The sequence below is a fragment of the Narcine bancroftii genome, chromosome 11, assembly GCF_036971445.1.
Source record: "Narcine bancroftii isolate sNarBan1 chromosome 11, sNarBan1.hap1, whole genome shotgun sequence".
NCBI lineage: Eukaryota > Metazoa > Chordata > Chondrichthyes > Torpediniformes > Narcinidae > Narcine > Narcine bancroftii.
The window spans coordinates 48,443,877-48,467,957 of NC_091479.1; the positions used below are offsets into that span (position 1 = coordinate 48,443,877).

At 49.0% G+C, this 24,081-nt stretch overlaps 1 long non-coding RNA gene across 2 annotated transcripts in view; it reads left to right on the top strand.

Annotated features, from left to right (window-relative positions):
• The first annotated feature begins 19,215 nt into the window (after positions 1-19,215).
• Positions 19,216-24,081, top strand: part of LOC138745348 (uncharacterized) — a 43,252-nt gene continuing 38,386 nt past the window's right edge. The window contains exon 1 of one of the 2 annotated variants that reach the window (XR_011346202.1): positions 19,216-19,308. This is a non-coding gene — a long non-coding RNA (uncharacterized lncRNA). Of the gene's footprint in view, positions 19,309-19,780; positions 19,921-24,081 lie in introns of those variants that run through there. The other variant, XR_011346201.1, reaches the window with a different exon arrangement.

The window sequence follows — 24,081 nt, forward strand, 5'->3', positions numbered from 1 at the left end:
TAGATGTGTTTTTATTATTTGGATATCTGAATTTTAACGTAATGATTGGGGATATTTAAATGTGGTATTGGAGCTTTTATTGGATAATTATTCAAGGTTAAAATGGAAAAATGGTGGAAGAGTACCAAATTTGAATTGTACAATGTTTAATGAGGTTGGAATTTTGTTTTAAGATGGCGGTTTATGTGACTAATATGATGATAGATGTGAAGTTAGTTGATATTTGGTGAAGGTTAATCTCTATAGAGAAAGTATTTTTTTCATCTTTTTTTTCTCATGCTACAATTTTTTTTAAAGAATTGATTATTGTTTAAGAATTTTTGATAGACAATGTTCCTAATTTTACTAAATGTTTATATTAAGTTTGAGTTAATTATATGTTTCATCTTAACTCTGTTAAATATAAGCATTTAAGTTTGATTTAAATATGTTTTTTAAGTCTGATATCTTAGTATTAATTACTTTTCTTTTTGTTAGTATTTTAATCGGTTATGTTTTTGTTTTTTTTTGTAAGTGGGTTTTTTTCTCACATATATTATTAGCTTTATTAATTTTTCACTCTTTATTTTGGGGGGGAAGGGGGGGTTGGACTAATTTGAGTTGGGTTATTAATGTGAAATAATTATTGGGGAGGGTATAGTTTATTTAGATTACTGATACTGTATTGTAATTTTATTATTTTGTTCATAATTTTTTTTAATGTAATTCTATATGTTATTCATGTTATAAAATCTTAAATCAAGTTTAAAAATAAAAAAATAATGTCGGCCACTACCGGTATGAATCGGTGATAAAAATTAATCGTACCAGTGAATTCTTGCAGCCCCTTCATTATGTGGGGTTTGAGGAAGCACTTAACAAACTCTACCTTTTCAAGCAGGGTTTAGTTCCGTGCCTGTTGATTTGACCCCCAAGGAAGGCGAACGTTTCCAACCTGAACTAGCACTTAGCAAGGTTTATATAGTAAGTCCAAATTCCCGCAGCCAGGCGCACAGTCACATTAGATGGTCTCTGTTTAGCTTCATTGCCACCACTTTGACATCTTGTGGTTACTGCCACCCTCTGCTGTTGGAGAATATCCTCCTTGGTCTCAGCCCCTCAATGTAACTAAGAACCCCTAAAATGCCCCTAATGTTTTGGCCTTCATCACTACTCCTGGCAAGGCATTCCTGACACCCACAACTCTGGGTAAAAGAAAATACCCCTGATATCTCCCCTAAATCTTCCTCCCTTTGCTTTGGACAGATGTCTTCTAGTGTTTGCTACTCCCATCTGGGTTTCAGGCAAACTGAAGGGCATCTTTCACCGAGTTTCTGGTTTTCCAGCAGTTCTGGATGTCTATCTCTGGATGCTCTGCTCCGTGGACCACCCCGCAGTATCCCATCTAGTCCTAGAGTCTCTGTGTCAGACATTCTCTGCTGACCACTGCCTGATGGCTTTGTGGTCAAATGTGTTTGTCTATGAAACCATTCCCAGGAAGGTGAAGGGGCAAAGTCCTGCTGACTGGAACATTGTGCAGCACCAGGGCCAGGCCAATCTTTCGCAACACCTGAGCCAGGTAGAACCTCAGCACAGAGCAGCATTTGGTGCCCTTGCACTTTGGCTGCAAGCACAGCCAGACACAATTATGGCCATGCTGGTTACACCCTTGTCCCCATTGATTGACGACGTACACGGTCCTTCTCCAGACTCTATCCAGTTTGGACACCCACATAAATAGGAAATTTGTTTTGGGAATTGACAGGGTGGTGTGTGGGGATGGGCCAAACCTGGCCCACGTGCAACAGGACCGAAAGCTCCTTGCACATTGCACCTGATAATCAGGTTTTACCCGAATGACAGAGATGGGCATCTCTGTGGTTCTCCCTGTCTCCTGGACCTAGGGGTCTTTGTACTGCTCCCCATCTCCTTAAGTTGGTGCTTTGTTCTTCACCACCCCCACAAGAAATACAAGACCCCTGGATGGAGGGCAGAGGCGCAGAGAGATCAGTGAGAACACGGGTAGTTTCAACAGGGTGGGGTCCATCCAGGCGCCTGATAACAGGAGGAACCAAGTGGGAAGGAGGATGCAGGGCATTCGATAGCAGGACATTGCGAGAGAGTGGATTCCTCGAACTCTTGAGGGGAGAAGGCGCTGGTCGATTCATCGGTTTAGGTGGGGCAGGGTATAGACATGGCAGCTGACTGGAATTGTCAGCGGGTTACTGAGACCTGGGAAAGGAGGGGAAGGAGGGTGCAGTAGTGTTCTGAGAGTGCTGAGGGAGAGGCAACATGGGTGCCACCTCAAGGCAACGGTCCCCTGATTGTTTGCAGGGATGGGCTCTGTAAATAGACTCATAGATATCCAGCACGGAGCATCTTTGTCCCCCTGCCATCAGGAAGGAGATATGGAGGAATAAAATCAGAGCAGCCAGGGAGGGAAATAGCTTCTTCCCACAGGCCGTGCGATTGACAAGGCAACATGAACTGGATGGCAGCTAAGAATGAAAAGAGTGAGAGGAATATGGACTGATTACAACAGCTCAGCTAGCAGGGGAGAGGGGCTGAAGGGACTGTTTCTGTTTTGTCTATCTGGACCAGCCTTTTGAGTTCAAGCTTTAAAAAACGCAATCATTTTTAAATTTAATATCAACGGTACAGAATGAATCAAGAGACAAGATGTCTGTCCAGCAGCAAGCGTCGAAGGCACTTCCTGAAACGGAGGCTCTGAAACCACAGGGAGGTACTGGACGGAAAGAGGCCCAGCTTCTTCTGGAAGGAGGAGAGGAGAGGCAGGGGAAATGCGGGGGAAGGGAAGGGGAGGGGAGGGGCTAGGGATGCCGTCCACCGTTCACCTCCCCTTTCCTCTACACCGTTCCCCTCCCCTTTCCACTGCCCGTTCCCCTACCACATCCCCTCCCCCTTCCAGTCCCCAGTTCCCGTCCCCCGCTCGCCTCCCCCATTCCCCTCCCCCTTCCCTTCCTCCGACTCCTAACCCTAACCCCTAACAAAATCCTAAACCTAACCTTAACACTACCGATACCCCCTACCACCACTCCACGTCCCCTAACTCTACCCCCACACCGTCCACTAAACCTAACTTTATCCCTACGCCTATGCCGCCCCCTAACCCCAACCCTAATGCTACCCACAATCCCCTAACCCCAAACCTCACTCCTCCTCTACCCCCCTGCTCCTACCCCCTTCCCATATACCTAACACAAGCCCACTTCCCCGAACTATAAACCTAACCATAAACCAAGATATAGCCCTACCCCATGTCTCCTAACACTAACCCTAATGCTACCTCTACAATGCTCCTAACCCTAACCCTAACTCTACCCAACTTCCCCAACCCAAACCTAAACCCTACCCCTATCCCTTACAACCTACCCCCTTTCCCTAACCCTACCTCCTACCCCTTCCCCATACCCGCACCCCCTACAACTACCCCCTTCCCCTAACCCTACCTCCTACCCCTTCCCCATACCCACACCCACTACAACTAGCCCCTACCCTATCCCTTACAACCTACCCACTTCCCCTAACCCTACCTCCTACCCCTTCCCCATATCTGCACCCCCTACCACTATCCCTACCCTATCCCTTACAACCTACCCACTTCCCCTAACCCTACCTCCTACCCCTTCCCCATCCCCGCAACCCCTACCACTACCCCCTACCCTACCCCTTACCACAACCCCTACCCTTACCCCCTTCCACTACCCCCTTTCTCCTACCCCCTTCCCCTCCCCCTCCTTCCCCTAGGTTAGGGGTAGGAAGGGGTAAGGGAAGGGGGAGGGGAAGGGGAGGAGGAGAAGGGGAGGGGAAGGGGGAGGGTTAGGGTAGGGGAAGGGGGAGGGGAAGGGGAGGGGGTAAGGGGAAGGGAAGGGGAGAGGGGAAGGGGGAGGTGAAGGGTGGAGGGCTGGGGTTAGGGCATAGGTGTGAGGGCAGGAGAAGGGGAAGGTGAGCGGGAGGGGGTTGGGATGGAGGAGGGGTAGAGGAGAAGAGGGGAAGTGGGTGAAGGGACATGGAAGAGGCAGGGAATGGGGTTGGCAGGGCCAGAGGGAGAAGAAGGGGAGGGGTTCAGGCCATGATGATGTTGTCCGTCCTCTGTTCAACTGGGATGCGAGGTTCTTCTGGACTTGTGTCTTGTCTCTGAGATCACTCCTTCTCCTGGGAAGAGAAATATGACTGATAGAGATACTGTCTCTGAGGCCTGATCACAATGACTTTGGAGGGTCCCAACTCTTCCCCCATCATCCCCCCTACCCCTGAACACTGGAGCCTTTCCCCTTCCTCTGCTTTACCTGAGGAAGTCTGTTTTTGTGAAAACCACAGTCTCTCTCTGCAGAGCTCAGAGCAACGTGTCTCCATCAGGCAACACCCTGGTTCTCCACGATATGGCAGCAAGATGCTAGACAAATCATGGATGGATCGGTCGAGACCGTTCAGCTGATCCATCTGAACCTACCCCACAACAATGTTACCCTCCGCTCCCTCACACCAGTACCCTCCATTTTTCTTTAATTCCTGTCCATATTAAAATCCTTTTCATGCCTTTTTTGGACCAGCCTCCGCTACTACCCCGGCAATGCATTCCAGCCACCCACTACATTCTGTGTGAATAAAATGTACCCCTCACGTCTTGCCTAAAGTTCCCTCAGCTCACCTTATTTAGACGTCCTCTGGTATTCTCGCCCTAGGAATGCACACAATATTCCAAGTGTGGTCTGACTAGAATTTTAAACATCTGCAATGTTACTTCTCAGTTCTTGAACTCAATACCCTGACTCCTGAAGGCCAGCACACAATACACCATCTTAAACTCCCTCTCAATTTGCACAGCAACCTTGAGTGATTTATGGAGCAGGATCGAAATATTTCTCTGTCCTGCACACTGTTCATTATCCTGCCATTAACCAAGTGCTCTGCCCACAAATTCTTGTAATCCATATTCAATAAAGATATTGGTCTATAAGAAGCTAATTTTAATGGGTCTCTCACCTTCTTTGGAATAACTGTTATTCGTGCCCTTGAAAATGGCTCTGGAAATAAACCTGGACCAGTTGCTTATTTAAGTACATCTGTATTTACAGGATTGAACTCCATCTGTCATTTCTCTGCAAACTGGATGACCTATGACAACCTTCTGCACTGTCTACAACATCTCTACCTCTGTGTCATCCACTGACGTACCCACCCTTCCACTCCCATCATCATTAATAAAAATCACAAAGAGCAGGGGTCCCAGAGCAGATCCCTTTGGAGATCCACTCGTCATTAATCCATCTACTACTACCGACTGTTTTCTGCAGACAAGCCAATTCTGAATCCACACAGCCAAGGCGCCATGGATCCCATGCCTCCGGACATTCTGAATGAGGCCACTGTGGGGACCTTGTTAAGCATCTTACTAAAATCCTCGGGCAGCACATACAGTCCTTGACCTTCATCTATTTCCTTTGACACCTCCTCGAAAAACTCAATTTGACTCGTGAAGCAGGACCTGGTCCTCACTAAACTATCCATGAGTTTCCCCAGCATGTTTGGGCATTGCCCTCGGCCCCAGCATCTGCAGACTTCCTTACCAGTGCCTCCGTTACCCCTTCCCAGAGCTTCCACATCCATTACAACATCAAGCATTGCTGCCCAGTACAGGCCCTTTGGCCCATAAAGGCTATACTGACCTTTGTCAATGTGCTCCATACCTTTACCTATACCACACCCATAGGAACATAGGAAGTGGGAACAGGAGTAGGACAAAAATGGCCCATCGAGCCTGCTCCACCATTCAATACGATCATGGCTGATCTAATTTATGACCTAACTCCACCTACCTGCCTTCTCGCCATATCCCCAAATTCCTCTATCATGTAAAAATTCTGTTCCCTTACATCCACATGCCCATCTCAGAGACTTTTAAATGTACCTATTCTACCAGCCACTACCACTTTCTCCGGTGACGCATTCAAACCACTCACAACTCTCTGCATAAAAAAAAATCTCCCCTCACCTGAAGCGGATGCTCTCTGGGATTTGCACCTGATACTTTCGGAAAATTTGCTGGCTGTTCATTCCATCTAAGCCCCCCACAATCTTATTTAGAATAAGTTATTAAGCTGTGGAAGGGGCAAGTTGGGAGAGGGAGGAGGGGAGAGAACTGGTGTGGGAGGGGTGAGAGCTGGTGCGGAGGGGACAAGGCCGTGTTGGGGAGAGGGATCAGGACCGCGTTGTGGTGGTGAACGGGCAGACACTACCTGCCGAAATAAAGGAGCAATAAGAAGGCTATCTCGGGATCTACCAGCATCTTCTGGGGCTTGATGTCTTAATGGCAAACCCCCTGAGGATGGATGTAGGCCAGGCTCTGCTACAGCTGGTACATGAACATCTGGCAACACAACGATATAACATGACCCACTCTGCCTCCACACTGGCCGGGTCTGGATCCTGAGGGTAAGGGGAGGTGGGTGAAGGGCCCCTCCCTGCCAATCAACATCCATCCTCATCATCCTCTCCACCCCTCTCCCCTCACTACGCTTTCTTTCCTCACCAATACCCATTGAGACCCTCATGCACCCTTCATCGATATCCAGTCCCCAGTGAGACTCAGCCAGTAAACTCCTTCATATCCTCCAACCCCACCATCCAAGCTTGCCCCAGTGGACAACTTGACCACCCAGACCCACAACCACCTTGATGTAGATCATGGGAATGGGCTGCTTGGCCTTGTTGAAGTGCTGGGCCATGCAGTGAACCGTCTCAGGAACATAGTCCAGACCCAGATTCAAATAAACCTCCTCTTTCTCTTGGACACAATACAAACATGTCAGCTGGATTTACCCTCCAACACCCAGCGCCTCTCCCAACAGGAGTGCCAGCCCCTCCTGCTCTCTGTAGGCCTGATGCCCCCAGTGCTCAACATAACGTGGCATGAATCCAAGGGCTCAGCGAGCAGAGCGTCAACAGGCCGTAGTGGACCCGTCCGCTGCCCCATCATTCGGCTTCTGGTGAGACTGCAGAAAATGGGCAGCTCTGACCGCCCTCCCTCGTGAAGCAAGGATTCGCCGGGAGAGAAAAACCATTGACGTTTCGAGATGAGAAATGTTTGCAGCCGGGTGTTGGCTGGGGTCGAACATGTGGAGGCTGAGTTGTTGGGAAAATTCAGAGCAGGCGTTGATTTGGAAGGGCACCAAAAGGTTCTGGGGAAGTGAGTTATGGGGGAAAATACATTCGTGAAATGATTTGTGGAAACAGAATGGAGGGGCTAAGTGGCCGAATTTGGCGACCTTGTCTTGTGGTCTTGGCTGCTGCTGTCTGGAGTTGAAATGGCAAGAGGTCATGAGTTAATGGGTGAGGAGCAGGGCAGCCAGCGTCAAAGAGTCGGCACTGGTCAGAGGGGCAGGATGGAGGCAACAGAGAGGCTGCAGCAAGACAGATCGATTGAAGGAATGGGGAAGGTAGCAGCAAATGATATGCATCAGAGTGGGGGTGGGGTGGGTGCAGGTGGATCTTACCTTGACTACAGTGGAGTAGAAGTTGAGAAGAGGGACGATGATGGTGTGATCCAACTTTCGCACGATATGCAGTTTGCGGTTCTATGGCGAGAGAGGAACATCAGCAAGGCTGGGCGATGGGTCGGGGCCCTGAGGGGCGACTTGTCCAAGTTGAGGGGGGAGGCGGGGAGCAGATTCGTCAAGAGGTCAGAGGTGGGGAACTCCTAGGGAGGCCGAAGTGGGGGACTTTTCGAGAGTCAGTGGGGGGGACTTTTCGTGTCGCTGGAGTGGGGACTCGTCAGGGGGTTCAATGAAGTATCATTTCAGTTTTTATGATTGTTTTCCCAGCTTCTACTAAACAATGAATTTGCAGAAAATCTCTGATATTTGCCAGGTGTGTGTGTGTGTGTGTGTGTGTGTGTGCGTGTGTGTGTGTGGGGGGGGGGGGGTGGGGGGTTGTGTGTGGGGATGGGGGGACTGTTGTTGGTTTGTGTGACTTTCTCTGTTTCCAAACCCCATGGCTGCCTTGGTCTCTGTCAGATGCTCCTCTTTCCACCCACCCTTCAAAAATGTGTTTGGGGTGTTGTTTGTCAATTGGGTGTAATTGTGTGAAACGGGCTCATGTGTCGCAAGGGCCTGTGAACGTGATGTAGGCCTAAAGTTAAATATCAGGGTGTTCAATTTCCACACAACTGCTCCTCCCCCTCATCTTGAATCTCTTATCCTGCAAGATCTTCTTGATGGCAATCAGCTCTCCGGAGTCCACCAGCCTTGCCTGGTACACCACACCGAAAGATCCATTGTCGATGATTTTAACATCTGTGCAGGACACCACCTTGGGGACGTTGGGTCCATGACCCGGTGTGGCCACCTCTGTTGTGACCTTATTGCCATGTCCTCTGGGGCAGAAGCAGCAGCATTTACACACCCAGAGGGTACACAACAGGTCATTTATCCCAACCCAGCCTTGCTGTACAAGTTAGTCTCTACCCCTCCCTCTAACTCCCTTCTAAGGGTCACCTAAATGTCAGAATTGATCCTCTGGTGGTTCGTTCCAGCCTCTCAGTAGAAATATTGCCACCCCAGGTCCTTCTATGATCACTCTCCTCAGACTGAGGCCAGTTCTGCAGACGTTCACTTTGTCTACAACCCTCCCTCCATGAGAGGATCGGGACATCCTTGACCTTCAGCACATCCCGGGGAGATGAACCACTCTGAACCCCACCACGGGTTTAGCAGAAGCCCTCCACATTCCCAGAAGCTCAGCAACACCGTGATCTTCCATGATGCAAGCGAGATCTCATCGCCTGAGGGAGCAGGTGGTGCGGAGAGAGCCTCACTCTTCACCGGTCAACTCTGCTAGGTCCGCCGCAGCAGAAACACTTTCTAGCACCTTGATCCAGGTCCACTGGGGGAAAGAATCCTATCCCGGTTGGGGGGGTGTGGGGGTGTATGCAAGGGTGGAAGGGATCTTGTAACCCGGGGGGGGGGGGGTGGGGGGGCGCGGGTAGAGGTGCGGTCCTGTCTCTCAGTGGACAGATCCCATTCCAGGTGGAGGGGGAGCTCTGTCCCATTTCTGTTGAAAGGTCTACCTTCCATCCCCCTCGCAACTTTTATTCTCAGACACCTCACACTCTCCCCTTCCCCGATTCCTCTACCACACTCTCATCCCCCACCCAACACCACCCCCATGGTTTCCCCAGTGCCTTCCATCCCCTCGCACCCCATCCCCCCAGCTCAACCCTATGTCCCCTACCTCTGATCCAATCTCCCTTGACATTAGCCTGTGGTGCAACCCCGTTCCTTCGTTCTCCCCTCCACTCCTACAGACCCCATCCCTGTATCCCCTCACATGCCATTGTTCTCCCCTCCCCAGTCCCCTCCAGCTGCCTCATAAAGTGCCCTGCACTCAGGATGGGGAGAGGGGATTAAATGCAGCCTCCATTCTCTCCGCCCACTCTGGGTGAAGGATGGTGCCAGAGGAGGCTCTGTCCCAGTAGGGGAGCCTGTAACAGGCTCTTTATCTCACCCATGGGCGCAGGGTGCTTCCAAACACAACCCTGTTGATCAGAGGGTCTCTGAGATGAGACAGTGTCCTACTCCGACATGCAGGCCAGAATCCCCTTCCAGGAGAGTCATCTTTCTCGTGTTGCTGTGCCATGGCACGACTCAGCTATGGCTGCCCCATGCAGTGACATCATCACCCCCTCTGTGTCATCATCTCCCCCCTCTGTGACACCTCCCCTCTCTGTGACACCACTAGTGTAATGGGCAGGGACATCCAACCATTTAAATCCTCCTCAATTTCCCCAAGCAAGGGGAGAATAATTCATCTGGTCTAAATTACTCGTTGTTATCTATTCTAACTCCTAGATATTTGATTCCATTTTGCCTCCACATTTGTTGACTATTTTCTTGACATTGGCTCTAATCCCCCTTCCTAAGTGACATGATTTTGCACATATCCCAAAAGAACTTATACCCAGAGATCTCCCCATAGTCCTCCAGGGTGGAGCACAACTTGGGCAATGAGTGTGTCAGGTCTGTCAGATTTATCAGAACAACTTCTGCAAATAAATTGATTTCATGCTCTTCCTGGCCTATACTGAAACCTTTAATGTCTGGATCCTGGCAAATGGCCGCGGCTAATCGCTCCATGGCCAGTACAAACTCACTCACTGGGGGTGTGGGGGAGGGGGTGTCTCACCTTGATTGGCATGCCTGTTGACTACCTCTGTCCCTCTCATCTCGACATCAGTGGCTCAGGTTGGGGGAGTCTGCGCTGCCTCCTGCAGTGCACAGCAGCACTGCTGGACCACCGTTATCTCCTTATTTTCCTGGGCCCTCTCTAAATCTTTCCTTTCTATGATCTCACATTGGTTTCTCAGGAGAAATACTGGCAGCCAAAAGGCACCCTCTGGTTCCCCTTAGATTTTGGGAACCCCGACTTCTTGAAGTGGGACAACACGTGGTGACCTATTTTCTAAAGATGTGGATCCAGGAGCTTGGACCAGTCTACCAGTTTGCCGTGGTCCGCCAGCATGCTTGCCAAGCTCCCCAACCCTGCACTCTCGTCAGTAGACACGCAGATCTTGTTCTCCCTGCCTGCACTTGATTTCCTGCCCCGATCCAAAGCATCTCCACTGCAGCTGTGTTCAGTCGGAGCTCGAAGGACCCTGCTCACTGCACCAATTATTATGTGTGTGAAACTGATTCAAGGAGTCCCAAGGGTGACGAATTTGAACACAGTTGTCTTTTATTGACACATGTAGTGCAGTCGCATGAGGAGTTAAAGACACACACAGAGAGAAACTCGCCGGGTTAATCGATACACTTGCAACCACTCGTGGATAGAAGACTTGACAATCAACTTGTCACATCTTTCTCTCTCTTTGGCTTGGCTTCACAGACGAAGATTTATGGAGGGGTAAATGTCCATGTCAGCTGCAGGCTCGTTTGTGGCTGACAAGTCCGATGCGGGACAGGCAGACACGGTTGCAGTGGTTGCAGGGGAAAATTGGTTGGTTGGGGTTGGGTGTTGGGTTTTTCCTCCTTTGTCTTTTGTCAGTGAGGTGGGCTCTGGTCTTCTTCAAAGGAGGTTGCTGCCCGCCGAACTGTGAGGCACCAAGATGCACGGTTTGAGGCGATATCAGCCCACTGGCGGTGGTCAATATGGCAGGCACCAAGAGATTTCTTTAGGCAGTCCTTGTACCTCTTCTTTGGTGCACCTCTGTAACGGTGGCCAGTGGAGAGCTCACCATATAACATGATCTTGGGAAGGCGATGGTCCTCCATTCTGGAGACGTGACCTACCCAGCGCAGTTGGATCTTCAGCAGAATGGATTCGATGCTGTCGGCCTCTGCCATCTCGAGTACTTCGATGTTAAGGATGAAGTCACTCCAATGAATGTTGAGGATGGAGCGGAGACAACGCTGGTGAAAGCGTCCTAGGAGCCGTAGGTGATGCCGGTAGAGGACCCATGATTCAGAGCCGAACAGGAGTGTGGGTATGACAACGGCTCTCTATACGCTAATCTTTGTGAGGTTTTTCAGTTTGTTGTTTTTCCAGACTCTTTTGTGTAGTCTTCCAAAGGTGTTATTTGCCTTGGCGAGTCTGTTGTCTATCTCGTTGTCGATCCTTGCATCCGATGAAATGGTGCAGCCAAGATAGGTAAACTGGTTGACCGTTTTGAGTTTTGTGTGCCCGATGGAGATGTGCTAGTCATGGTGGGGAGCTGGCTGATGGAGGACCTCAGTTTTCTTCAGGCTGACTTCCAGGCCAAACATTTTGGCAGTTTCCGCAAAACAGGACATCAAGCGCTGAAGAGCTGGCTCTGAATGGGCAACTAAAGCGGCATCATTCCTCCACATGGTTATCCAACTGCACGAAAACCAACAAGGTCGGGTCAGATACAGCAATGAGCTCTCTGAACACTTCTCCGTTAACAATGGCGTGAAGCAAGGCTGCGTTCTCGCACTAACCCTCTTTTCAATCTTCTTCAGCATGATGCTAAACCAAGCCATGAAAGACCTCAACAATGAAGACGCTGTTTACATCCGGTACTGCACGGACGGCAGTCTCTTCAATCTGAGACGCCTGCAAGCTCACACCAAGACACAAGAGCAACTTGTCCATGAACTACTCTTTCCAGACGATGCCGAACTTGTCACATACGATACCTTGAACAGGTCATTCATTCACTCATTCATCTTGGATGCCTGTGGGTGGTAGGGGATATGCAGGTGGCCGCAAATACTTGGTACTACCTATCGGACGTTACCCGTTAGGGTATTCCACATATGGAGCACGCTTAAATGGTGCTTGGTCGGCCCGCTGGCAGGACATCCGAGTATGTGCTGACCATCATGAGAACATATCACTTTTTTTGGCAGGGGAGAGGCCTGATATAGTCAATTTATCAGACTTGGCCAGCACCCGAACCCCGGCGAATGCGGCCCTTGGTTTTACTTGCTGACAAATAGGGCATTTGGCCATCACAGTTCTTGCAACATCATGAGACCCCCAGATCCTCTGTCCATCATAGTGCCCCCATATGCCCACATTTATGATGCACCAATGCTGCCAAGGCTCCGGGGTCACTCTTCTTGGGGAAAATAGTGGCAGAGCATATTTGAGCAGCTCAGTCCACAGAGGCATCACGTCAGCTTCAGCGGTTTTCCTGGAGGTGTGTCCATCCACGTGGTGGACCCTGACTATTCTTTTGTTGTTCCACCTCTCAGAAGATCTGCCAGTGCTGTTGTCCTCAGAGCAGGCAGCCATGGATCTTCCTCCCTGTCTCCTGCCGCCGACCCAGCCCAGAAATCCTGTGGCACTGATTGGAAAAGAGGCTCCTGGGCCCGCCTGGTTGTCCCTTTTCAGATCAGTGCCACAGCTGCTACTTGGACAGTTGGCTCTCCCCTCCATTACATCCTCTTGTGTCAGTACTTTATCTGTGGTGGGCTGGAGCGCTGCCACCATACACCGCTGTTTTCCGCACCTCCACCAGCCGGAGCCGTCAGTAAACCAAGCTTTTTCCTGGTGTCCAGCATCGAGGGTGTTGAATGGTTTGTCCCAGGCCATGGTGCCAGGCTCTTCTCTGGGTCATTCAGGTGGGAGGCTGTCACTTTCGGGCAGGAATGATCTGTTCTTGCAAGTGGCTCAGCCCTTTGCCCCGGCCTCTGTGCGGTCTGCCTTGTACCACTTCTTCAGTCTGCTGTGAGTGGCATTCGCAGATTTAACCCATCATATGATGGTGAGGTGTGCCTGGAGTGTGACTGTCTCTGCTGCCATCTGGTTCTCTGTGGTGAGCAGGCGAGCATCTGACACTCAAATGGGGAGTCGTGGGAGGCAGCTTCCAGAAAGCAATTGAACCAGAAGCTGTGTGGGACTCGGCGACCTTGCCTCTTTTGCTCGAGTCTCCACTATGGGTCTTCATGGCAGAGACGTCATTCAAAGGGTCTTCCAGTCTTGAGGGGTTGGGGGGTGCTTGTGGTCAGTGGCAGTGGTGTTCAACCGTGTTTTGCCATTAAGCCGTTTGTTGTTCAGGTCATCAATGAAACGTAGAGTTGTTTTTTCTGGGCAACAGATGGAGGGGCAGGGTGAGATGGGGAATATGTTGGCACCAGTAACCCAAAACACCCACAAAACTTTGTGCCTCAACTTGTTGGTGGGCACCGCAATGAGGATTTTGCTTTGAGCAACCATTGATATTTCTCTGCTGCCTGGATTCTCAGGAAAAGGACTGTTGGACTAGGACTCTTGACCTTTTCCAGGTGGTGCCTCCCTGGTGCCAGTGTCTAGGGTGTTGCTGCTGGTGTCCAAGACATCTTAAAGTGGGCCAGAGGTTGTGGTACATGGAGATAGCAATGAAATAGATAGGAAGAGGGAAGGGTTCCTGAAAAGTGGGTCCAGGGCGTTTGGTGAGAGCTGAAAAGAAATGCACAAAGGGAGTCATGTTGGGATGACTGTCTGGACCATGCGACAGTGAGAGCAGGAACAGAATGAGGTGGAGGATGAAGGTGTGGCCTGAAGGTGCGGGTTAAGAGCTCCTTGAGGACATCCTATTTGCCTTGCTCGGGAGGCTGATGTCGGAAGTCGATGAGCCTTGCTGCCATGTCCTGATGAGCAAGATCATCATGGAGGAGTAATGGGTGTCATCAGCGGTGATCTCTTGGAGGTGAACTGGTCCTCGGCCTGTTTTCTGAAACCCACGTGTGGCTGCGACATCCAGAATGTTGACAGCTTCAACCAAACCATCTGAAGAGCCGCCTTGACCGTGATCTTCACGTCCAACTGAAGGGCTGGGTCCTGCTGAGGTCACCACTCTAGTAGGCGCGCTCCCGCAAACTCTGGAAAGAATGACATGCACCCAAGAAGTGGAAATGGAAGATAAGTTGCTTGAACAGGCAACTCCAGCCTCGGGTTGGAAGGCGAGCCTCCCATTGCTCATTGTTTCCCACCATGTGGGTTATCCCCTGGGATGAAGGGCATTGGCCCCAACAGGGTCTGCGCTGTCAGTGTGTTTGTCAGCTCTCTAGTGTAGTGGCTTGTGTCTCGGTTAACAGGCCACTCCAACTTGATATGTCAGAATAAAATGGAGCCCATATTTACCAAGGGTGGGTGTGGAAATTTACATGAAACCCTGACACTCCCTTTCACCTGAAGGCATCCGTTTATTCAATTTACTTTAAAGTAACAGACACTTCTGTTGAGGAGAGAAGGGGGAGGGGGTAGGATATTGGGGAAGGGGGTGGGGGGTGGTTTCTTTATTCTTTCTTTTATAGATGCCACACATTAGAAGAGCATTATTATTAATTGTGTGAATTTGTTGTGGTTTTAAGTTTATAAATATTTTTTTAAAATATTTTTTTGTGGGTGGCAGATAGGATCATGGGGACTCTCTCCCCCCCAACCCACCCACCCCAAATATCAATGGGATAAACCGGGTTCATTGTCAACGTCGTCGAGGATCCCTTCCACCTGCCCACAGCATTTGGCAGCTCTTCTCGTCAGGAAAGAGGTCGAGGAATATCGGAGCCAGTAGCACCAGGCCCAGAAACAGATTCTTCCTGCGAGCAGTGAGGATGGAGAATGATGGATGACCGGCTCAAAGACTCCATGACTCTGCTATTGATTAAACAGAATTTATTTCTTTTTTGGGAGGGACTGCACGTGTATCATTTGTCTCTCTGTGCGTAGGTCCGGTTGTGTGTTTGCAGAGGTTTCCACCATGAACACAGTTTCCTCGGGTTAAATTTGAACGGGTACAGAGGAGCTTTCCTGGATTGGAGAATGTATCTCATGAAACAAAGTTGACTGAGTTCGGGCTTTTCTCTTTTTCACCCCAAAATTAATTTTATTCTAAAATTATTGACCAAGAGGACAACTGTTCCATGTCTTTTCTCATCCTCGTGTTGCATGCCTATACTCCCTTCACTGCACACGTTCTCTCTTTAGCATCATTCCACCACTTTGACACCTTGTGGTTACTCCCTGCACTCTGTGGTTGAAGGGGTTCCCCTTAGTCTCCGCCCCTCAAGACCCGGAGGATTAGAGTCCTTCCCGACAGTGCCCTCGTGTTGGCTGCACAAAGCCTCAGTGCATCTCTCAGCAACCTGGAATAGGCTGGTGGGCAGCGTTCCCTCACCCACATCTCCATGTGCTAAAAGACCAGCAGGTTAATGTCGAACAGTTATGCCCTTTGGACCTCGATGTTGTGCTGACCTATCAATTCCAAGCAAAATAAAAACTAGACCCGTCCTCCTTCATATCCCTCCATTCTTGCAATGGAGGGAGTGCAGAGGCGATTCACCAGGCTGATACCTGGAATGGCAGGAATGACTTATGAGGAAAGATTGTGCAAATTGGGATTGTACTCCCTGGAGTTTAGAAGATTGAGAGTGGATCTCATAGAGACATATAAAATTCTGGCAGGACTGGACAGAATGGATGCAGATGGGATGTTTCCAAGGATGGGAAAATCCAGAACCCGGGGCCATGGTTTGAGGATAATAGGCAAACCATTTAGGACCGAGATGAGGAGGAATTTCTTTACACATCACCCATTCCCTCTTGTTCATGTGCCCAACCAAATGCCTCTTAAATCGTGGCGATTTCACCACTATCCTGGCAGCGTGGGCCAGACCCCCACCACACTGTGCAAAAACCTGCCTCACTTCTCTCCTTTTCCCCTCTCATGTTCAATATAGGCATCAAAGTATTTTTACATCTCCCACGGGGGTGGGGGGGGGGTGTGGAAATAAGAAATCTACCTTCTCCAGGACTACAATAATTGGATAAATTTCAACCAGGTCATCACTCAGCTTCCAATGCTCCAGAGAAAACTATCCAAACTATCCTCTCCTCAGAGCCAATGCTCTAACCCAAGCAACCCCCGATAAACTCCTTTTGTCATGCAGCAACTAGAATTGCAGAAAACACTCGAAATGTGGCCAAAATAACACCAAAGTCCCTATATTTTTCAAGGCATTTGGACAAGTAACTGAGAAAAATTACATTTTAGCCACATGGTTTGTCAAGATCAGAAGGATTGGAGCATTATTGTTCAAGTGACACAACTTTAAAAAATAACATCTAACTTTATGAAGAATGTGATACAACAACAGGAAAAACGGATGGAATCAGACACATTCTATGAGCATTGGGAAGCAAAGAAAAACGAATTGGTTTTCCATCTCTTCCAAAGCGACCCAATGACCCCGACAGGTCCTCACCGACCTGCGACCGTAGTACCACAATGGTCGCGTCCTGGGAGGGTGCCCACGATGGTCGCAAGTCGGGGTTTTGACCGCGTGTGAGGACCCCTGAAGTCTTAGAGCCTATTTTTAAAATCAAATGATTTGACAAACGAGAACAGAGACACAGGGCACAAAAGACCCAAAATGTACGGATTGACTTTGTGACTCAGGGTCCATTGGCTGGGGCAGCCATCTTAATTTCTGTACGCATGCGCCAGGCGTCAGTTGGCGCTTGCGCAAACAGTTCGCTTCGTGGCCCTCAATCGGCACATGCGTATCTGCAAGATATGCGCGAACTCACCACGCATGCGCCAACTAGACTTGCCAATCACGTTCCCGTGCCCCCTCCCGCTGCAAGTAACCCCGCGGCCTCCAGCCTCGCCCTGCCGACGCCATCAGGCCTCGCACCGACGCCTCGGCTTCACCCAAACACCCCGCCGGTACCGGCTGCTCCCGGGTATGGCCCAGCGGGCTGCTGGTAGCCCGTTTTCCCTGGACCATGCGGCTGTGGATCCCGGCGCCGCCGCCAACTTTTCCCGTTGGGCCAGCGGGGACGCGACGGACCCTGAACAGACGATGCCGCCGCAAACGTCCCGCCTCCCCACAGCACGAGCCAATCAGCCCGCGAATCCGCCCATCAATCCAACCCGACTTCAGCGTCCAATCAAATAGCGGTCTCACCGAATCAGCCCATTGGCTCGCAAAACTGAATCAACCAATCAGCGAGCGATCGAGCGAACACACAGGTGAACCCAATCTGCATCGCAAGACAGAAAACAAAGGCAGTGGAAGGAGCAGGAGACCTTTCGGCCCTTCCACTTTCAACTACCCCAACAACTCAATCAAATCTTTGGGAAACACAGGATCACTTTGTCTTGGCTCCAGGATTCCTCTGATCTTAAGAAATACATTGTACCCCAACTGCAAGGGAGACTATTTATTATCAAACTTTCCTTTATATTTATTACTGCTTCCAATTTAATGGAGGACACAAGTGGTTGTGTCAACCAGCTGGACGGCCTCGGGGAACCTCATGGAGCAGGTAATTATGCTGAGAAGGTAACTCATCCCTTGGGAGGCCGGTAGTGACCCTACAATGTCATTGTAGATGTGGCTGAACCTATGTGGTGCTGGCTCGAATGTCTGGGGTGGTGCCTTCATGTATGTCTGCATTTTGGTCATCTGGCAAAGTGTACAGGCCTTGGCCCACTGACAACCTGTTTCTGGAGGCTCAGCAAGACAAACCTATTGACCACCATTTTGACAGTACTGATGGCCGGGTGCGTCAGGTTGTGCACCTCATCATAAAACTGCCATCTCCATGCTGTCGGCAGGATGAGGTGGGGTTTGCCATTGGAATGCCGCAGAGGAGCGTCTACTTACCAGGGTCGATGTTAACATCCTCCAGCCTGAGCCTGGACACTGCTGTCTTGCTTGCAAGGATCTCAGGGTCGTACTGCTGTCCCCTGCCGAGGGCTAAGTAGTCTATTCACTGGGACAGGGCCTGGTCAGACTTGATTGCGGGGGTGGGGCAGTGCGTCACCCACGATGTGTTGAATGTCTGTAGTGAACTCAGACTCATATGAGAGGAGTCGCTGCTGCTTGGCCAACCACAGGTCCAACACTTTATGGAAGGCAAAAGTTAATGGCTTCTAGTCCATGAAGACACTGAATTGTCTACCTTCCAAAAATACTTTAAGTGCCTGACTGCCAGGTACAGCACCAATTGCTCTCAGTCAAAGACACTGTATTTGAGTTCAGGTGGCCAGAGGTGTCTGCTAAAGAAGGACAGAGGCTGCCATTCCCCTTCGATGAATTGCTCCAGTGCACCCCCTACTGCTGTGCTGGAAGCATCTACTGTGAGAGTGGTGGGTGTCTCTGGCCTGGCGTGTACCTGTTGGCCAGTGCGTCCTTGGCCTTCTGGAACGCCTCCAAATCCTCATTGTCCCAGGTAATGTCTTTACCTTTCTCCGAATGATGTGGGCCACTACCGGTATGAATCGGTGATAAAAATTAGTGGTACCAGTGAATTCTTGCAGCCCCTTCATTATGCGGGGTTTGGGGAAGCACTGAACATCCTCTACCTTTTCAAGCAGGATTTAGTTCCGTGCCTGTTGATTTGACCCCCAAGGAAGTCGAACGTTTCCAACCTGCACTGGCACTTAGCAAGGTTTATATAGTATGTCCAAATACCTCCAGCCAGGTGCACAGTCACATTCAATAGGGTAGAGAATTCCAAGGATATTTAATTTTCATTGAAGACATTTCTTAAAGTCTAAGCAGCCGATCGGTTATTGGGAAATTGTGACACTTGGTGAGCCTTTTAAATGCCCCTAAGATTTCAGCCTTCACCACCACTCCAGTTCTTGGGCTCGTCCCATGTCCCTGACCTGGTACGCATACATTGCATCCCCTCCCCTTGTCACCCTCCTGTTGTTGCACCCCGAGCCAGTGGTGAAAGTGGTTTCTGTCCCAACAGGTGTTGGGGACCTCAACCAGGGAGCAGACCCGGGAGATGAACCTCAACTGCATCTAATTCACATTCCCGCAGATCAACGCACGACCGTGGGCCAAGGTGAGTGACCCATTGGTGAACCGGAGCTCCGGGGGTGGTCTCCATCCTCTGGGTTCATCCCCAATACTGTCCCCTGTCACCTACCAGGCCCATCTCCAAACACCCATCTCCCACCAGGCCCATCTCACACACCTCTGCCCTGGCTGGAGCAGTTTCCCTCTTCATGTGGGGGTCCAAAATGGATGGAGTGGGAAGGAAGTCCATGTACGTCGTCAGATTATCATGTTATGATCCCAAAGGACCCCAAAACCCAGCAGCAATAGACATTCACCAGGACAAGTAGTTGAGCCACTCAAGGGTTGATTCGGTGAGGCCGCTATTGGATGAGACGCTGGGGTCGGGTTGGATTGATGGGTGGGTTCGCGGGCTGATTGGCTCTTGCTGTGAGGAGGCGGGACGTTGGCGGCGACGTCGTCTGCTCGGGGTCCGTCGCGTCGCCGCGGGCGCGAATGGGAGGAAGTTGGCGGAGGCGCCGGAACCAGGGAAAACGGGCGACCGGCAGCCCGCCGGGCCCCACCCGGGAGTGGCCGGTACCGGCGGGATGTTTGGGTGGAGCCGAGGCGTCGGTGCGAGGCCTGATGGCGCCGACAGGGCGAGGCCGGAGGCCGTGGGGTAACTGGCAGCGGGAAGGGGCGGGGGAGGGGCAAGAAGACGTTTTGGAAGTCTGGTTGGCGCATGCGCGGTGGATTCGCGACTTGGAGTTGGGTTTGCGCATGTGCGGATGATACGCACGTGCCGACTGACGGGCCACTCAGCAAAGCCACAAGTCGCGCATGCGCACTGAAATTAAGATGGCTTCCCCAACCGATGGACCCTGAGAAACTGAATCACAAAGTCAATCCGCACATTTTGGGTTTTACGTGTCCTGTGTCTCTGTTCACCTTTGAAAATTATTTGATTTTAAAAATAGGCTCTAAGACTTCAGGGTTCCTCGCACGGGGGCAAAACTCCGACGCGACCATTGTGGTATCTGACTGAACTTTTGAGTTCCATTGCGGTCGCAAGTCGGGAAGGACTTGGGGTCATTGGGTCGCTTAGGAAGGGATGGAAAACCAATCCATTTTTTTTTGCTTCCAAATGTTCATAGAATGTGTCTGATTCCATCCGTTGTTCCTGTTGTAGTATCACATTCTTCATAAAGTTAGATGATATTATTTTAAAAGTTGTGTCTTTTGAACAATAATGCTCCAATCCTTCTGATCCTGGCATACCATGTGTTTAAAATGTAATGTTTCTCAGTTACCTGTCCGAATAGCTTAAAAATATAGGTACTTTGGTGTTAAAAATACAGGGTAAAGATTTCACCAATCCTTTTGAATTTATGATCTCTGGGATTTCTGGACATGTTTTCTATTTAGGTTAGTGTATCATGCAGACCTGTTTGGTTGCAGCAAGTAAGAAGTTATCGCCTTGTAGCATCCGCTGTGGCAGCGTTACCAAATAAAGAGACATCCACCCAAGGTGAGAGTAAACCAAAGACTGGCTTTACTGTTTTAAATTCCCCATGTGTGCTCGCTGGCCCACCCACTTCTGGTGACGTACTCCCTGACTTCCAGCTTTACGTCATTGTGTCATGGCGTCACTCTCCAGCTGTCTGCCTCTACGTGGAAGTGTAGGGCTCCTCAGCCCATACATGGTGCTAGGTGCGGGCTCCTTCTTGGCAGTGAAGGGGAGTCCGTGCCATCTTGGACTATCCGAGTGTTGCAGAGATTTGGCCTCTTTTTGCTCACCTGGTCTCTTGGCATGCTACAATCTCAGTGTTTATAAGCGGGAAATTCTTTCAATGTTTCATTCAACTTTATTACAAAATTCTTCCTAGATTATCTGTGTACCATTGAAGGTTATGGGTTTTCTTGAACAGGGATCATGATTTTACTCATAATTTGGTGAGCCAATGGATGGGACATTTTTTGCTCATGCCCCATGAGAATCGAAATAAAAATGTAGTGACAAAATTAGGAAGGTTTGTTGACCCTTCTTTTTAAGCAGGATGTCATGATGATGTTCATCTTGCATATGATGTGTCAGTTCTTAATGGCAGCTGCCATATTGGCATTGTAAGGAGAGATGGGAAATGGGTCAGGTCCTTGGTGGTCCCAGTAATGCAACGTAGAAAGATGTCATGGGGCTGAATGTAGTTTAGGGAGGGAGAGGGTAGAGTATTAATTTTTAAGAAACGTATGTTGCCAGCCACCTATGAATATTTTTTGTCAAATAGAAACTCCTGCTGGTAGAACCCATTTCCTACTTTGAACATTCCCAATGTCATTATCCAAGCAGATATTGTTCAATCTCACTTCTCCTTCTTCCAAGTTATCTGGATGCAGGCAATTCTTCTGCTGTGCACAGAATTGAACGTTTCTAAATTTCACCAGGTTTTGGTGCTCAAAAGGTAAATGTTTCCCGCTCAGAAGGTTCTTGTAGGGTTTTTAAAGATTTGTTGTTCCAGGATTTCCACAACTGAGGTACCTTCATTAGTCATCTCAATATCTGGATGATGAAACTTGCCCCATCAGGATTTTCCAGATGGTAACTTATTTTTGCAAGCTACTACATAGTTCTATTCCTCTTATTCCAAACAACAGGAGTTCTTTCTTCTGCTCAAGCTGTTGTTAGATAAACAAAACCCACGTGTGACTTTCCTCTAAGCACCCTGCAGAAAAGTACTTGTAGCCATCCTGGCTCCATTTCCAAACAATGGTCATTCATTTTATGACATCAGTTCGACTAACACCAACTTGTGAATGTGAATAACTTTCTCCAGAGATCTTCAATATTTCTTCAGTCTTTCAAATAAAATGTTTTATAATGTATGTTTGTGTATGTATGTAACCTACTCTAAATCTTACCAAAATCCCAAATATTACCAAATTCTCCAAATATATTTATCCATTACAATATCGCGTAAGGTGCATTTAAGAGACTCTAAGACAGGTTTACATGGGTGAAAGAAAAACAGGGTTGTAGCGGACGCAATGCCACCGTCAGTTCACAGACTTACCTGACACGTCACAGGCTAACAGTGCTGGGCACCAAAGTACAGTGAGTGGATCAGATGAAGCCCCTGCCTAAAGGCACGGGGAACAAATGGCTGGTAGCTTTAACCTGCTGGTCCTCTGGACCAGGTGTTCACTAATGTTCTCATTGAGAGGCAGGGAATAAAAGGTCTGTATGTCTGCAATAAACCAGTCTTGAGTTGACTACCTTTGTATGTGTTTTCCTTTATTTAGTAGCATCTACCGCAGTAGCTGCTACAGGGTTTTTTTTTTGTTAATAATATCAAGATCAACAAAACATCGTGGGCCAAAGGGCTTGTACTGGGCTGTAATATTCTGTTATTTCTGTTATTGCTTGATTTGAATATCTGTTGTAAACACTGTGAGACTTCAATAATGTAGCAAATTTGGACAGCAACATTGCAGTCAGAAATTTGTATCTCCTGGTTGACTTGAGTTTTTTACCTTTTTACACAATGCTTTATAGTTCTGGTCAGTAAGAAAATAAATATTGTGCATGTTGAATATGTCATTATGTCTGAAAGTAACACTGGAAAAGAGTCATTAACACCAAGGTAAATAGCACCCTGTAGTGGGTGGTGCAGTTTCCTGATGGGCACAAGTTATCCCTCAGTGGCTACAGTGATGTGAAACTGTGGGTAAATTATTTTGATTTATACATGGCAAAATTAGCTGTTGTTTGTTCCAATTTCAGGTAGATGAAGTTGCAAAGAGGGTAAGGATAGAAAATAGTTGGGGAACAAAACTGGGGCTTGCATTTGATGGTGTGAAAGTCAAAATGGAAACTCAGAATAAGGCTAATCTGATTAAGCAAGCCACTGGCTCTTATACTTCCACCGGAAGTGAATTGAATTTTGAGGCATTTACGGTGGGTAATTTCAAAGTCTGTTGATTGTAAGAATAAATTAAGAGACCTTTTGCCCCTGGCTGTGCTGAAAGATTGTTTTGTTTATTAACTAAATCTTTCTGAGAGGGAGAATAGACTGAAGCTACTTTACTACTCGTTGTTGATGAATCTTGCAGTAGGATCTTTCAACTAATTACAGACTCCTAATTCCTCCCCCTCCTCGGTCATTTTCTCCTGCAATCTACATCATTTACCACCATCGAGGGATTCTCATGCAGGGTAAAGTTTCAAAATCACCTCCTCCAACCATGTCTGTTCTCTCTGTGGCAGGAAACCCAATGCAGAGTAAATGACAGATTGGCTGAGCACCTCCAATTTGATCACAATGGCCATCTTGGCTCATGGTCACAAGCTGTTTTAAGTTCCATTCCATTCCCACACTGACCTTTGTCTTCTGCCTCCTCCATTGTCAGGGTGAGATCAAATCCAGAGGAACCATCTCATTGCATTTGTGACTCGATAGTATGCATATGGAATTTTCCAAAATCATGTAACCTGTCCACCACCTCCCCCCTCCACAGGTTTCACTCTCTCTCCTGCTGATTCGCCCACTTCCCCTCGTATTCTCCCTTCCAAACCGATAACTTTTAAATGTGGGCAGAGAAATGGCAGATGGAGTTTAATCTGGACAAGTGCCTTGCTCTTCGAGAGGACTTGTCATACTGTTGCAAAGAGGGATCTTGGGGTACAAGCGTGAGCTCCTTGAAAGTGGCAACACAAGTGTAGGGTGTTAAAGAAAGTATTCTTCATTGAGCAGGGCATTAAGTATTAAATGTGATTAGGCCACATTTTGAATGTTTTCTGCAATTCTAGTTGCTGCAGCTCAGACGGCAAAGTCCTCCTCAGCGA